General features: G+C 33.1%; 1 protein-coding gene across 1 annotated transcript in view; it reads left to right on the top strand.

Moving 5' to 3' along the window:
* LOC138708083 (transcription factor Clamp-like) overlaps positions 1 to 15,538 on the top strand; it is a 58,214-nt gene extending 42,676 nt beyond the window's left edge. Inside the window, exon 4 of the mRNA XM_069838239.1 lies at positions 1 to 15,538. This exon is cut by the window's left edge and continues 12,958 nt beyond it. The gene's annotated coding sequence lies outside the window, so the exon portion shown is untranslated.

Genomic DNA, 15,538 nt, shown 5'->3' with positions numbered 1-15,538 from the left:
ACCACCTCATTCTAGTGCCGAGGTCATGGAAAGCATGGGGCTCTACCTCCATGCCCCCCAAGTGCCTTCATGGCATGTTACGGGGATACCTTTACCTTTTACCTTTTTACATTGCTTAAAATTAAATGTTTCATTAAAAGGTTAAGAGAAATTCAAACAAAACATAATTCAACCTAATCTGGGTTAATAAAATTTATTCTGTGATCATTCTAGGCATGGAATTCATTAGGTAATTATTAATTAATCTTGATGCGCCAACATTCATAGAAGAAATATTGAACTTTTCTCGTTTATTTTTGGACCCCAAAGTGATTGGAATTTTCTGAACACAAGGTGTCACGTTATTGTGTATCTTAAACATGTATATCGTGTTATACACCAATAAACAAACAAAAAGTCATATAAATTAATTGTCTAAATGGCTTAGTTACAGAATTCCTCAAAATGGGAGATTACGAAAATTCTAATGGGGAATATATTGACATGAATCTTATTTTGAGAAGGCACAATTGAATTCATATGTTGCTGCCTGTGTGTATGCTGCACATTATTTCAATTATTTGGACGTGAAATTTCGAGAACAATGGCCACCAAGATCACCTGATTCCACGTCCTTTGATTTTTGGTTATTCTGTCGTATAAAGAGTCTGTGTGTATGCTGAAAGACATTTCACCCGAAACCACTTTTGAAAATCAATTGTGAAGGTATGTGCAGGAATTCGAAACTCTCTTCTCTTCTTCCATAGTCATACAGTTCATGGCAGAGATGAGCCCGCCTGTGCTGTGATTAGAATGGTGGACATTTTGAAGATCTGCTATGATTAGGAATGATATCTTTCCTTGATACCTTCTCTCTGTTGTATCTAAGCCATATAGACAATTATATATCTGATTAAGATTCTGGCTGATAAGTACATCTATTATCAGTAAAGCTGTGACTTGTAGGCACTAAAAATGAAAAAAATAGACAGACAAAAAGGCAGTAAAAATCCTTGAAATAGGCATTTATATAGGCACTAAAAATACGAAATAGACTGTTAATAGGCATTTATTACAATTCAATTATTATTTTCAAATTAATCTTTCTCATGCGCTTTGCAATGTGTAATGCTACTGTCGTCGAGAAAACAATGCAGAACAATATATTTTTCTAAATTCTCCATTGCAAAGAATGTTCCTCTATCACTAAGAATATTCTTAAATGTAAAAAATGCTATTTCATCCTCACAAGACGTGAGTGGAACATATTGAAACAAGTAACCTGATGTGGTTTCAGTTCCTACACCTTTCCATGTAGTACAGCTGCTATTTTCATTATTGTATCCCATCCAAGGTTCTGTCTTAATATCTTTTCAATCTTTTTCATAGCAGCACTCCAGTCTTTTGTGACGTTCTATTTACTTAGTGTGGACTGGACAGGGTCTTTCATTTTTGCAGCATTGGCAGTAAATGACCTTCCTGTTTGTTGTAAAATTAGGATCATTTTCATTATCTGGTAACAATTTTTTAGCAATACACTCATAGATGGTGCTTGCTTTAGCATTGTTTTGGCTTAAAAACTATTCTCGTTATTCTATGATTTAGTATAGAATTCGTGTCAAGTTCACTTCTTTCGTTCAAATGGCACAACACTCGCAATAACAATGAAAAATATGAACTGAAACAGAACTACAATGATGTCTAGAAGAGAACAATGATGTCACATTCTATAAACTTAGCTAGAAATTATGGTACAATCTGATGTGTTATAACGCGATTTTAACGTGTTCCTCTTTGCTGGTAGAAACGAGCTAAACATCCCCCAGAATATTTATCCACAATATTACTCTATCATATTCCTTTTTCAGTTCTTTCTTTGGCAGTGGAACAAAGAAAAGGACCAATTTTAAATTTTGAAAAGTTAAAAGACCGAAATAGGCATTTATAGACTTCATTACCAGAAATAGACACTTACCACCAAAGTAGGCAATTTTAGGCACTATAGAACTTTCGTATCTTAATCCTAAGTCTTTATAATGGATATTTAATTATAGTGTCTATAACTTTTAATAAAGGACTAAAATAGGTAAAAAGGGCAAAGTCACAGCTCTAATTATCAGGCAGTACTTCTCACTTGATGATATGTGTCAGAGGAAGAACAATTGTTTGTATACAGCTGAAGTGCGATTAATGTAATGTGTTACTAGTCAGCGATGTATGCAATGAAGGAGAAAGGAACTAGCCATCCTACCCCATTGACTCCTGACTTAGTTGTCTCATGAGTGATGCCTCATTGGTGTCACTTTTGAGGTTCAAACCTGTCTTCGGACAGTTGACTAAACAACAACATAAACAATTCATACGACCATTTTTTATTTGTTTTCAAATGTGTAACACAATGCATGTGTTTAAGGTACACAATAATGGGACATCTGTATAAATGCTTTCCTGCATGGTAAAGACAGCATAATTGCTTGTCATTTTGGTAGACACGTGATAAAGACACGTCTAATTGTATAATTAGTCTATATTGCTTATGTGTTATAGTTGAAGCTGATATTTTAGTTACTGAAGTTTCTGTGGTGATTAGCACTCAGAACTCTGTATTATTAAATATTTTCATTTATTCTTCTCTTATGATACAAGGATAGGGTTTTATCATGTTCAAACACAGGTACTGTCCTCTCAACGTAATTTTGGTCTTCCAACAGGATGTCGTCTTTGAGGTGTATATTGTAATGCATGTTTGTGTCACTCTGGAATAGTCCATATATTCAGTATATTAGAAACATTGTTGCTTGATCTGAGCTACTTTATTTTCCAAGTTACAAATACTTGTTCTTTAATCGGTATTGCATCTGCAATAATTTCAAATGCATCCACCAATCACATCATTCAATTTTACAGTAATTTTTCATCACTCCAAAACACTGAACTGCTGAATTCAATGCTACCTAGCTATCTGTGAAGCCAAGAGCATTACATAAAGATACAGTAAAACCTCGATAAGACTTGCCCGCTTATTACGCTATCCCGTGTAATATGCTTTTTTTGTCTGGTCCCTGAACATTTCATATATAACGCCTTTATAAAATACCCCATTTGTTGCGCTCAAGTCCCGCATAATACGCGATTTTTGTGGAATATTTTCGATGTAATTTTCAATAATGTACTGTAACAGCAATGAAACATTTTGGCCATTGAACTTACTGGTGGCATTAACCTGAAAAGTATTGGTATTCGATCCTTTAACTGTGCATTTAAACCTTCATACTATACAATACCCCACCCTCCTGTTATGCTCTCTTATTCGACCCTTTACCTGCACAGCTTACATACAGTTACAATAATGCACCCTCTTGCTAATCCTCTCTCTCTCAAACAACATTCCTCACTCGACTGTAATAAAATTCTGGAAATTTTTGCTGGTCAGTTTGTTGTCCTTATTGTAGTGAAGTGTCTATGAGTGTGATTACAATGAGTGTTAAATGAAAAGTGCTTTCTGTGTAGGAAAAATTGGAAATCTTACGAAAGTATGATGAAAACAATACTCTTCATCAGAAACAACTGTCTGATTAATTAAGAATCCCATCATCGACATTAAGAACGATAATAAAAAATCGCGACTCAATCACTGCAGCTGCGATGTCGGAAGGGTGTAAGCGCAAGAGAGTAAAGTGTGGTAAACATGAGGACTTGGAGAACACGCACACGACAAACAACTATAAATGACTCTTTTCGAAAGAATTAATACAGTACATGCATACAATATCATAAATGTCTTTATGCTCGACCATGCCGAAATGTAGTAATTATACACCTGGTAGCAGTCCTTTAATGCATGTCATTAAAGTACACCTATTCATTAAAGTTCAGGTTTTCGATTATTCTCGGATATGCAATCGAAAGACGAGGGAAACGTCACGGAGGCTGGAAATCCAATACTGTTGCAGAAGGTTATGTTCTGTTACTATAATAATTAGCGTTAATTGTAAATAATATTCAAATAAATTCAATTTGTCATCTCGTTTTTCAATTCTAAATCAATTTCCAGGTTATACATTCTCTGCATTACATCAAGGTCAATGACATTATTGTTCCTCGGAAAAAAATTAATACTTTCGCGTCTGCGCACATCTCACAATTCAAGAGCTATGAACAAGGTCACTTCCGATCTTCTGTCAGATACAAATAAAATGTATTCTTCTGAATAATTTAAAGTTAGAAATATGGTCGAGCACAAATAGTCGTATGAAACTTGCCTATAATGGGAATTAAGACGCTCGTATGAAAATTGCTTGCGCTCGTTTCATAAACAAACATATTTGCTTCTTAATTACTATCATTATAGGCTCGTTGCATAATGTACTATTAACATACAGTACAGTAATTACATAATGGAGTAATACTGTATTTACCTTTCATGAATCATGTATTTCAATAAAGAAAAATGCTAATAGACACTGTATATAAGTCAAAATTGGTGTACCTGCCTAATACGTGGTCCCGGTTAATATGCAGTTTACACGCAATCACTTGAACAGCGTCTTATCGGGGTTTTACTGTAAATCTAAAACATTATAAATGTGGTTTTCTGTGTTTAAGAACATAAAAAATTGTATTTTGTAATTAGAACAATTTCATTGTTCTGCAATCGTTTTGTAAATGGCTTTGAATTGAATTGAATTTTCGGGAGTGGGGCATTGTGATCTAGCACTACGACTTTAGAAGGTCTATTGTGCTAACCCCTAAGCTAGGCACATTTCCAACCCACACCAACTGACTAAAGTTTGCTGTGTATCCAGGTTTTGAGCAAGCAATCCCACTCATCCTTAGACCAGCCCCCTCCATGTATCACCAGCTGGTATTTGGGGAATTCTATGGAATGGACGAAAAGATGTAGATGTCTGATGTGGAGAAATGAAAGAATGCCGAGAAAAACCCCAACTGCGACCTCGTCTGCCACGAGTGTCTCTATGGTTTTTCCCATGAAAAATCCCAGGCCAGACCAATATAAAGGGTTATGGACAAAATTGGAAGATTAAGGGCTGAATTCATAGTCAACCCTTATCGTAAGGAAACACTTAAGCAGTTGCTTATAATAATTTTCAATTCATAAATCCCACTGAAGTGAACACTTATTCAAATAAGGTAGCTTGTCAGTTTACTAAAGTGTTTCCTCATATGCATTGTAATCAGCTGATTCGGTATACAATAGATGATGATTATGATTTAATTTAATTTATTGAGTTCTGTAATTAAAATGAAAATGAGTTTCGGCAAGCAAAAGATATATCAGAGATATGGAAAACCCTTTAGAGATGTATAATGATCAACAATTTAAGAGGAGATACCGTTTCGACAAGAACACTGTTGTGAATATTCTGGTGTCTCTCATTTCAATTCACAATACAACCATGAGGCTTACCGATTTCGCCACTGCTGAAAGTACTGGTTGCTTTGAGATTTTATGATACAGCAGCATTTCAGGTAGATTTAAGAGGCACTTTTTTTTTTTTAAAGTATTCACGTCCCAACAAAGTGTTATTTGCATTTTTGTTTTTATTCCACCCAAGGAATAAGCTGTTAAAATTTGCGTAATTATATCATTTCCACTTTGCTTAGCATAAAAATAACTGAAAAATAAATGAAAATGATTTATTTACAGGAATATTTCCGGAGTTTGCATTAAAATCAACTGCAATTTTGTTCCATGTCAGTTTCTTCTTTTGGAGAGAGCAATTATCAATTTTTTTTTTTTTACTTTCGACGATATCTCCATATTTCATAACTGGTTATCTTAGCTCACTTCTTTCTTTTCTGTAAAATGCTTCCTGAACATCTTGTATAATTTTTAGCTCTATTTACTTCTGTATTTGTGTATGACAATAATGCCGATTTAACAATTTGAAGGCGCTGGACAACAATTGAATGTAGGAATGCGCTCACGTCTAACCATGTTGCCATATTTCTTCCGATGTCAAGGGAATGCTCAGGGCATATGAATGAGTAGTGTCTCTGCAATACGATCTGAAATAAGTACTAAGAAAATGCTCATTACTTAAGTGTTTCCTCATTTTATAAGTGACGACTATGAATTCGACCCTGAAACTCTTTTAGAGAGGCAAAATAATTCTGATACACTGAAATATCAGTTATACTCACAGAGTCCAGATGGAAACTGTCACCATGCTTAGCTTGATGTAATATTGAATCCTTGAACTTGTAACTTCACCAAGACTTGCGATGATGGTACGTGCCAGTATAGTGTCATCAACTTACAAGTATGCCGGAGGTTGAATCGGATTGTGGCATTTATTCAGTGACCGGTTGATTACTTCCAGTTTTGAACCTGAATGCCATATACCAGTACAAAAATTGAGTCTCACTGCAAAATTAGTTAATAATAATTAATATAGCACTCCCCTGCCCATACGTGACATGAGTCACTAGCACATAGCAAAGATACATTCTATGCAGGTAGTAGTAGTGTTCAGTGAGGCGAAGTATCAGTAACATCAGCAGATTGCGAACATTGCACAAGTTAGGCGTGTATTGGCAACTGTTTGTTTCATTCAGATTTCACTTGTTGGCAGTGCACATCTTTCTTCGATTGCAATGTTGGCAACTATGTGCGAAGTGAGATACTATGGCAGTTACCCTGTGGTCAAAGTGATCCATTACATCATAAATATTGGGGTGGGGAGAGAATATTTGGTGGAAGTTGAGTTCTACCTGCCATACCTCTGTGAGCTTTGTGCCATTAAAATGCGGGTAGCTACAAGGTGGAAGACATGCAGCATCTGGTGTGCACATCGTGAGATAGTTTAATTTGGAAAGTTAATTTTTCTGTGCATACATATGTAATATTCATTTTCCCACTATATGTTGCTCTAGGCATGTGGGGAAAAAAGTTACCCACGTTTGAAGTATGAGGTTTGTCTAAACTGTAATGTAAGGTTACCAGAATTTTTACCTGAAATCTGGGGACACCTGTCAGCTCTACAGTACAATTACTACATTACTTTTCACCATTGGGTGTTGTTTCTGCTGCTATTATTGTTCTTGCTACTGCTATTATTATATTATTATTACTAAATTAAATTAACAAGATTAAAACACAAAGTATAACTTTTTTGACATAAAATCACATAAATTTTCTGATGGATGAATGTTTTTAATATGTCTAATCTGGAAACAAAGCTTTGTTGCAAATTCCTGACATGTCATGGGAAAGCTTGTGATGACAATCAACACGGATTGGGCTGTTTTTATACATAATCTTGAACATCGTGTTCACAGCTGAGAAAATCGATTGTTTCCACTTTCATTCTGGAACTTTGGTTCATGAAACTTCTTCGCTAGGCCAGATATACAGCCTGTGGACTTGAAACACTGATGGTGTTGAATGGTATGGAATGCAAAAGTACCTTCTTGCATTGCAACTGCTATGTTATTCTTGTATGGGACAACACTTTTGAAATAAATGAACAATTTAGAATGACCACTATGACTGATGACAAAGCTTTTATATATTTTTGTTGTCATGTATTCAGTAACAGAAATTTTTCCACCACTCATGATGAAGCAAGTTTGGCACAGTGAACAGAAAGTGGTATGCTTATCAATTTAACACTCGAAAAAATATTCTTCCAACATGTCACTTAAAATACATTTACGTTTTTTTACCTTTCTGCTCTGACATTTTTCACACTACACACACAAAGACTACTCTATACTAAACTCATCTAGCATATTAGCTATCATTGGCTACCTACGAAACATGCTACTGCCACTATAGACAATTCTGTTTCTGAATTTAAAACTGTTTAATTCGAAATTAAGAATGAAGCAATACAGTGTATGCATTAGAAGTGTTGAAAAACTACGATTTTCTACCCTGGCAGAGAAAAAAATAGTGTTAACTATTCACAATTATGTCTGTCACAAATTCTTTATTGTAATGTCGTAAGATATAACCCATGTTATAAATAACAGTTAACAGAGATTTTGACTCAACAATGATAAAATAACATCGCGTTTGAAAATGGTGACAATTTGGGAAGTTTATTAAAAGCCGGTGATATATTTTAGCTGCAGACAAAAGTATGAATTTGGGGACTGTCCCCAGGAAACGGGGACATCTGGTAACCTTACTGTAATGAGACTGGCAATACTGTAATCACTGCACACCAGTCAAGGTGTATACATTCCTACTTTATGCGTAACAAAAGTTTTAACTCAATGACGTTAATGTGTCTGAATCGACAATGAGTTGTATATGTGTAGTAGTTATGTGTTATCATAATAGAGTAACAAAATCTCAAACAGCATTTTGAAATAAATTTTTTCCGTCAAACTAAAAATGAATATGCAACATGAACTCACGAAAATTTAAAACTGGCATATGGAGAACATGCTCTATTGAGAGCACAAATTTCTAGGTGGCATAAAGCATTTTTGATAGCCATGAGATTATGGAAATCAAATCTCATTGTGGAAGCCCTCGCATGTCAAAACAGAATGATTGGTAGTAAATTTGTATTTGAATCATTTAAACCATTCAGTACATTTTAACGAAGGAATTGGACATGCAGAAAATTTATGCTAAATTTGTTCAAAAAAGAATAACTGCCATTTCTGTGATCAATTTTTTTTTTACCTCAAAGGATATTCAGTAGTTCTGCAGACCCCATACTCGCCTGATCTGTGTCCATGTTATGTCTTTCTTTTCCTCAAACTAAAATTGTACCTCAGAGGTCGTCATTTTGGAACTGTGGACAACATCCAACAGATTGTGACAGACCAGCTGAAGACACTTTCAGTTGAAGGCTTCCAGCACAGCTGCAGGAAGTGGCAGATAAATCTCCAGTTGTGTGTAGTTTTCTAAAGGAACTACTTTGAAGGGGAGAATGCTGATTTGTAGGTGAGTTGTTAATACAAAATTTTATAGCACCAGTCTCATTACTTTTTTGAACACACCTCGTACATCAGGTGCCCACAGTTGACTACTGGTATACAAAGAATGGCTTTAAGAGATAATCATTAATTAGCAGTCAGCTGTTCATTTTTTTTATCAGTCTGTCTTTTTCTGTCTCCCTTCCTCTCTTCTCTTTTTCCCTTCCCCCTTCTCCTTCATATTTTCCTGTAATTTCTGTATATGTGAACTAAAAATTTTCCAGGTCTTCGACCCTTAAAGTGTAATGTATTGTCAGTTATCTTGGCAACTGCTGCAGGATATTATTTTTCAGATTTACTCAACCAAAATATTTTTAAGGTTTTGGTGAAGAAATATAAAGTAATAAATGTATGTTGACTTTCTATCTACAGTTTTAACTAGCATTCAGCACGAATCCTTTTGAACATAATTTAATGCTTTGGCATCTGTTGTTTGGTGCTTTTTTTCCTTTCACACATAGGCTATGACTGAAAGGTACATATACAAGATTAGTTGCTGGATCTGCTTCATTTTATGTGGTGATCTGTTACTAGTTTTGTCTAAATGTAAACAACTGATGAACACACATTTCATGTCAATAATGTCAGTCAGAATTGCATTGGAAACATCTGTGGTGCTCCAGCTTAAAACCATGTACACTGCCTGTTTTTGCCTGGAGTGTGTTCTTACAATTCTGCCCTTTTCCCCTCATTAAGCTGTAGTATTACGTTCTTCATAGATACAGTTTGAACCAATCATGAAGTGTATGGTGGAAAAATATTATTGTTGGAAAGCTTTACACATTTTCTTTGGGATATTTTAAAATGTGCTCTTAAAATTTTAAGTGAATACTACTTTCAGGTGAGTGCAGCATTATTTATATGTTTAACAGAAAAACAGTATATGAAAATAATTAATTGGTATATTGTTACTATCACAGATGTTTGAATTTGGTTAAAATAAATGTGACGAAGTTAATTGTGTAAATCCATGTTTAAATTTAATTTAATAATACGAATATTAGAACAGATCAATACTAATTGAACAAATTGTAATACTGGTACTTGTTTTGAGAACGTTTTACTTCCAAGATATATTTGAAATAATATGTAATTACATGAAATTGAAATGCGGAAAAATATAGCTGAGTGGCAAAAAATTATGTGATTGAGTAATTTTTTGTATTAATTGCTATTTTAATGCTATATGCTCATCAAAAAAATAATTGGTATTCATTTTATAGAGGTTCTCTTTCTGTCTCTCCAAGTGAACTCACACAAAATAGATCATTTCATTATCATTTGTGATATTGAGTGAATATAAATGTGCATAGAATTCCAAAAATTTGAATCTCAGTGAATGAGTCTGGAAATCTCTCTGAATAAAGATCTCATATCAATGCCTTTGTGATAATTGCAGTATGTCAGCTCTGAACTATTAAATTCTTATTCATAATGCAACAGATATTTATGAGGGACTCTGATGACGTAATATGCATGTGTTGATGCTGTAATCATAACCGTGACTCTGATCACAAGTAAGATTTCCTGGGTTTTCAAGTTTAATAATGCCAACATTTTATAAAACCGATTAGTTACAAATTTCTTATATTATAGTACAACATAACTCAGACCTATATATTATTTTTAGGATATGTTCATTGCAGCATACAGATTTGTGTACATAAACTGTAACCTGTGACTTACATTTTATTTGATATTATCACAGTCTAGTATATACTGTCACAAAGCTTGGAATGATTTTTTGCATTTCTCGTGATAGTTGCTAGGCGCTTGGAGTGCTGTGAGTACTAGGAACAATAGATTGTGCTACTGCTTCATGATCTAATACAGGCCGTAAGGCAGACCATGTAACTCGCTTAATCTGATCACGAAGGGTGGCATTTCAACCATATAAATTAATTGGAACGCATAAAGAGTAACACATATTTCTCTAAAATGTAGTGTAATTGCATTAATAACATTTAAAATAATGATTATGAGACACTTCAGACATAATTCACTTGCGAGTCAAGGTATAATATTATTTTTGGTGTGAAAATTACGTTGTTCATATGTGTAATATCTGTCTTTATTTCGATTAAATATTGCGAAATTCTTGTACATTCATTTATACACAATTCAATAATTTTCAGCTGCAGTGCATGGATATTTAGATATGTTGAAATTATAGATTATGTTTACTGTACCAGTTGCCCCTTTCTGTCTAATTTTAGTGGTCTCCAATGCCCTGGCATTCATATGGAAATTATAGGTTATGTTTACTATATTTAACTTATATTCCTAAATTCGCAATTATACATTATAATTAAGCATAATATCATGTATGATACGCCGCACATTCAATTTGTTTGTATTTTAATACTACAATTGAGTACTGAATTATTGTATTTATCTAGTACCTTAGAGACGAAGTAACACAATCGTACATACACTAATTTCATAGGAGTGGTTTGGTAAATTTTCTGTCTACAATTAAAGAAGGTAGATGTGCTAAATTAATATCACAATATAAATTCTTTTTTATTAAACCTCAAAATAGCTTGCATTCTAAACTTAAAATGTTGATGCACACAGATTATGTTAACATGTAAAATTCTCTTCACATTAAAATAACATAGTTTTGTAATTGTTTCTGCAACATATTATGCAACAAGAAGTAAATGGAACTTATGGACACATTACACTAAATAAAACTTAGCAATGATACACAGTAAAGTTATAATATTTCACTGAGCTCCATACGCTGAAATAGAAAACCCGAACATACATTACGGCCTGGTCTAGCTCGAAAAGACATTGACTGCTGTATTTCGCATTGTTGTGAAAAGTTGTGTAAACTGTGAAATGTTTGTTATCGGTTGCAATAACTGTAAATGGCTAAAATACAATAATTTGAATAATAATATGGGACAAGGAGACGTTTGTCGTACTATAAATTGTAAGAAAAAGAGGTCAGAGTTATCTTTCTTCCGAAAGATCCAGGAAGGTGAGTTTATAAAATATAATATATACTTTATGAAAATAATATATAAACCTTATGTATTCCTATTTCAATAGTGGAAGGAATTTGTTAATTTTTTCAAAAGGACACGATATCGAAAGTACAATACATTTCATCGTCTGCTAGGGAAAGAGTCTGTGATGAGGCGATAGTAGTGATCCTGGTGGTTAGCAACTGTCTATGGATGCATATTTAGTAAGTATTGAGCTTCGTGACTGTATATACTAGACTGTGATATTATTTTGTTTCGGCTATAACTTTTGTATTTCTGTATTTTCGTTTAGTAGAAGGACAAGACTGAGAGTATGGAAGCTTGTGATAAATTAAACTTTTTGATGAATATTAATCACTTGTTAATCAGGTCCATAGTATACAACATTTTGAGAGAAGAAAGACAAGCGCCTTGAATTATGTAGATACTTTCTGTTGTGACTTCCAGTCAGGGGTACTCTTTATACCTCCAGGATACACCGAGACTTTGTCACAATTCCTAAACAGTCTTTTTCTTCACAGTTTCGGCTTTTTTACTCATAGGACATCATGATTATCTTAGAATTTAAAGCCATTTTTTGAAATGCATAGATTCGAATTGTTGGATGGTAGAATTATTAAAAATGAAATATTCATATATTCATGGGAGTAGACTGTCATAAAGATTTTATTAAGTGTTACAAATTTATGTTCGTCTATTTTTTGTAGAGATGAGTAATGTATATGTTTTGAATCAACAACGTCTGCTTACAATTTTACTCAGTTCATCTTTACATAAATAATATTTTATAAAATTAATGACTGCAAGTGACTCATAATATTCCTATTTTCGCATAAGTGTTAGTTTTGCTCCTTAATGATAAAATTGCTAAAGACTGTACCAACATGAGCCTGCAAAATCGTAAAGAAAGTTATTTTTGCTCATTAATATATTTCGCATGTTTGGCCTGCAAGTTTTAACACAAGTGATCTGCTATTTATTCTGTGGAACCCCGATTGCGTAGTGAGGTCCGACATTTCTCGACAAGTCTTGACAGTTGGTGGGTAGTCCACACATTTCTCGGAAATGAAAAACTTATCTTATGAACTTCATAACATTAGCGTCTCCACGAAAACTAATTGTTTTTGAAGCTCATAAAATGGTTTTATTTTCTAAGAGTAATATTCATTGTAAATAACAGAAAAATTACTTGTATTTATATTTGAACATATTCATAGCATATAATCTTAGATTAGGAATAGAACACAAATAAAGAAGAGATGTAATTGAATGTGAATGTGAATATTATAAAGAGAAACAAATTGTGTGAATTTGAATTATTTGAAAGTAATTTGGCTACATAGATATTTAAAAAAAAATCTGGCAATATCAACCTATCAAAAACAAAACAAAATATCACAGTATACAGATTATATTACTTGTGAAGTTTGAGTGTGTAACTGTGTAACATGGTAAAAAATTAAAAAAAAAAAAAATTGTTCATATGAGAGAATTCTTGAGTAGTTAATGTTAATTTTTAGTTAGTTTATTTAAGGCAATTGCACACTTCATGCTACATGTTGAAGGCAGTTTCTGGAGCCAATTTCTTAACCTTGTCAGTTTTAAGTAGTACTGTACAATTCAGTCAATTTGCAGCTTGAACAACTTAAATATGATTTGTTATGAAAGTATGTACTAGTACGTTTGAACTCTTCTCTATTTATTTTTCTCATTTTACAAGAATTCGGTGAATAAGATTCAACTGTAACATTGCTTTGGAGCAAATAAAACTGAATGTGAGGAAATCTTGCTCCATTGTTCCAATTCTTTATGGTATTCAATACCAAGTAGCATAAAAGTAAATGATAAGTGATTAAAAAATGATTATGAAATTAGACTGGAGCCATTTATCAATCACTTTGTGGTTTTTTAGGAAATTAGAATTTCCAGGACTGAATAAGACAGATAATACTGAAATTCTTTGAATATTTTTCTGTAAGTCATTGATCTTCCTCCAATGTGTAAAAGTGGGGGAAAAAAAAATTGAATGGTTAATACATCAGTCTTATATTGTTTACAGGGAAGATTGTTGCAAATAATATTTACCTTCCCTTTTTCAAGTCTTATAAAAATGATATTAAATTTAGAGAGAAGAGCGAATTTTTGTTCACAGCATATATGTATATATACGACCTCTTAAAATTCTCATAACTGCAAAGCTTGAAGACTACATCTACAGTTACAATTTGTGAAATGGACACAACAGTGAAAATGCAGCGACTGTAAGGCAGCATAAAACACTTCCTACTTCAAATTGAAGTGGTCATGGAATATACAATTTTATTCTTTACCCACTTTTGTATTGATAACATATTTATAAACATCACAAGTACTTTGAAAAGAAATATTTTATCTACCCTTCAAGAGAATAACAACTATGTTCATTTTATAATATCATTGTAAATATTTTGGTGTATAGAATTATTTGAACTTCTGAAGGGCTTAGAACTTCTGTTTGAATTTTATAAATATTTTTTGAAAGCTGTGTGAATATCAGTAAACATCATTTTATCATTTCCATTCTCAGCAGCTCCATCATTATGTCATTACAGAACTAACAGCAACAGCAGCTTTTGGTCCTACTACTTCTACCACCACCATGACTGTAGTAACTACTACTACTACTACTACTACTACTACTACTACTACTACTACTACTACTACTACCACCACCACCACCACCACCACCACCACCACCACAACTGTAGTAACTACCCCTACTACTACTACTACTACTACTACTACTACTACTACTACTACTACTACTACTACTACTACTACTACTACTACTACTACAATACTGCTGCTTTCATCACTTCCACCAGCACTTTTACTAAATGTTTTGGTCCAAATTTCCCATTTCTTTATATTGGATGTTGTGGGTCATCATTGTAACTTGTTTATTTTGAGAGAGCCGTGCATGTGAGAGTGTGTATCATTATTTCTTTTCTATTTTTATTTTTTTATGTAGTTATATTGTTTAGTTAGCATTTGAAGTGAAATGAAATTTTTATATAAGAGCACTTGTTTGTTTTTTCTTTTGTGTATGACTTAAATAAAATAATTTTTAATTCTTTAATATATACTGACGATATGTAACATTGTAGAAAACATGTTTTGTGTGGAGGTGAAGTCCTCTGATAAACATTAACCGACTAAATGGATTTCAACACTTGAACAAATACATTTTTGGAGATGTAATTTAAGCGATAAAATGAATATTAATGAGAAGTCCTAGATTATGAATGTAATGTTTTATATAAGATTAAAATAGAAATAGTTCATTAATTGTATGTAAACTCAGTATTGATTTGAAAAATAAAATACGATTCAGAAAACTGTGAGCAACAAAATAATGCACTCTTTATGACATTGTATCCTACCATACTGAATGCCAAGTGTAACAAAAAGTCAGTCTCAAATTCAGGTTTCCTCCATTACATTTGTGTAAAATAGTTCATTGTAATATTTTAATATAGTTTAGTGTAACGCACAAATATGCAGACTGGCAAAAAAAAGAAATGCAACTTTGTTTGAAATGTCAATAGAACCAATATAATGCCGAA

Source organism: Periplaneta americana, chromosome 10 (genome assembly GCF_040183065.1).
Source record: "Periplaneta americana isolate PAMFEO1 chromosome 10, P.americana_PAMFEO1_priV1, whole genome shotgun sequence".
Taxonomy (NCBI): Eukaryota; Metazoa; Arthropoda; class Insecta; order Blattodea; family Blattidae; genus Periplaneta; species Periplaneta americana.
Note: the sequence above shows the minus strand (reverse complement) of the source record. Positions and strands in the feature narration are given on the sequence as shown.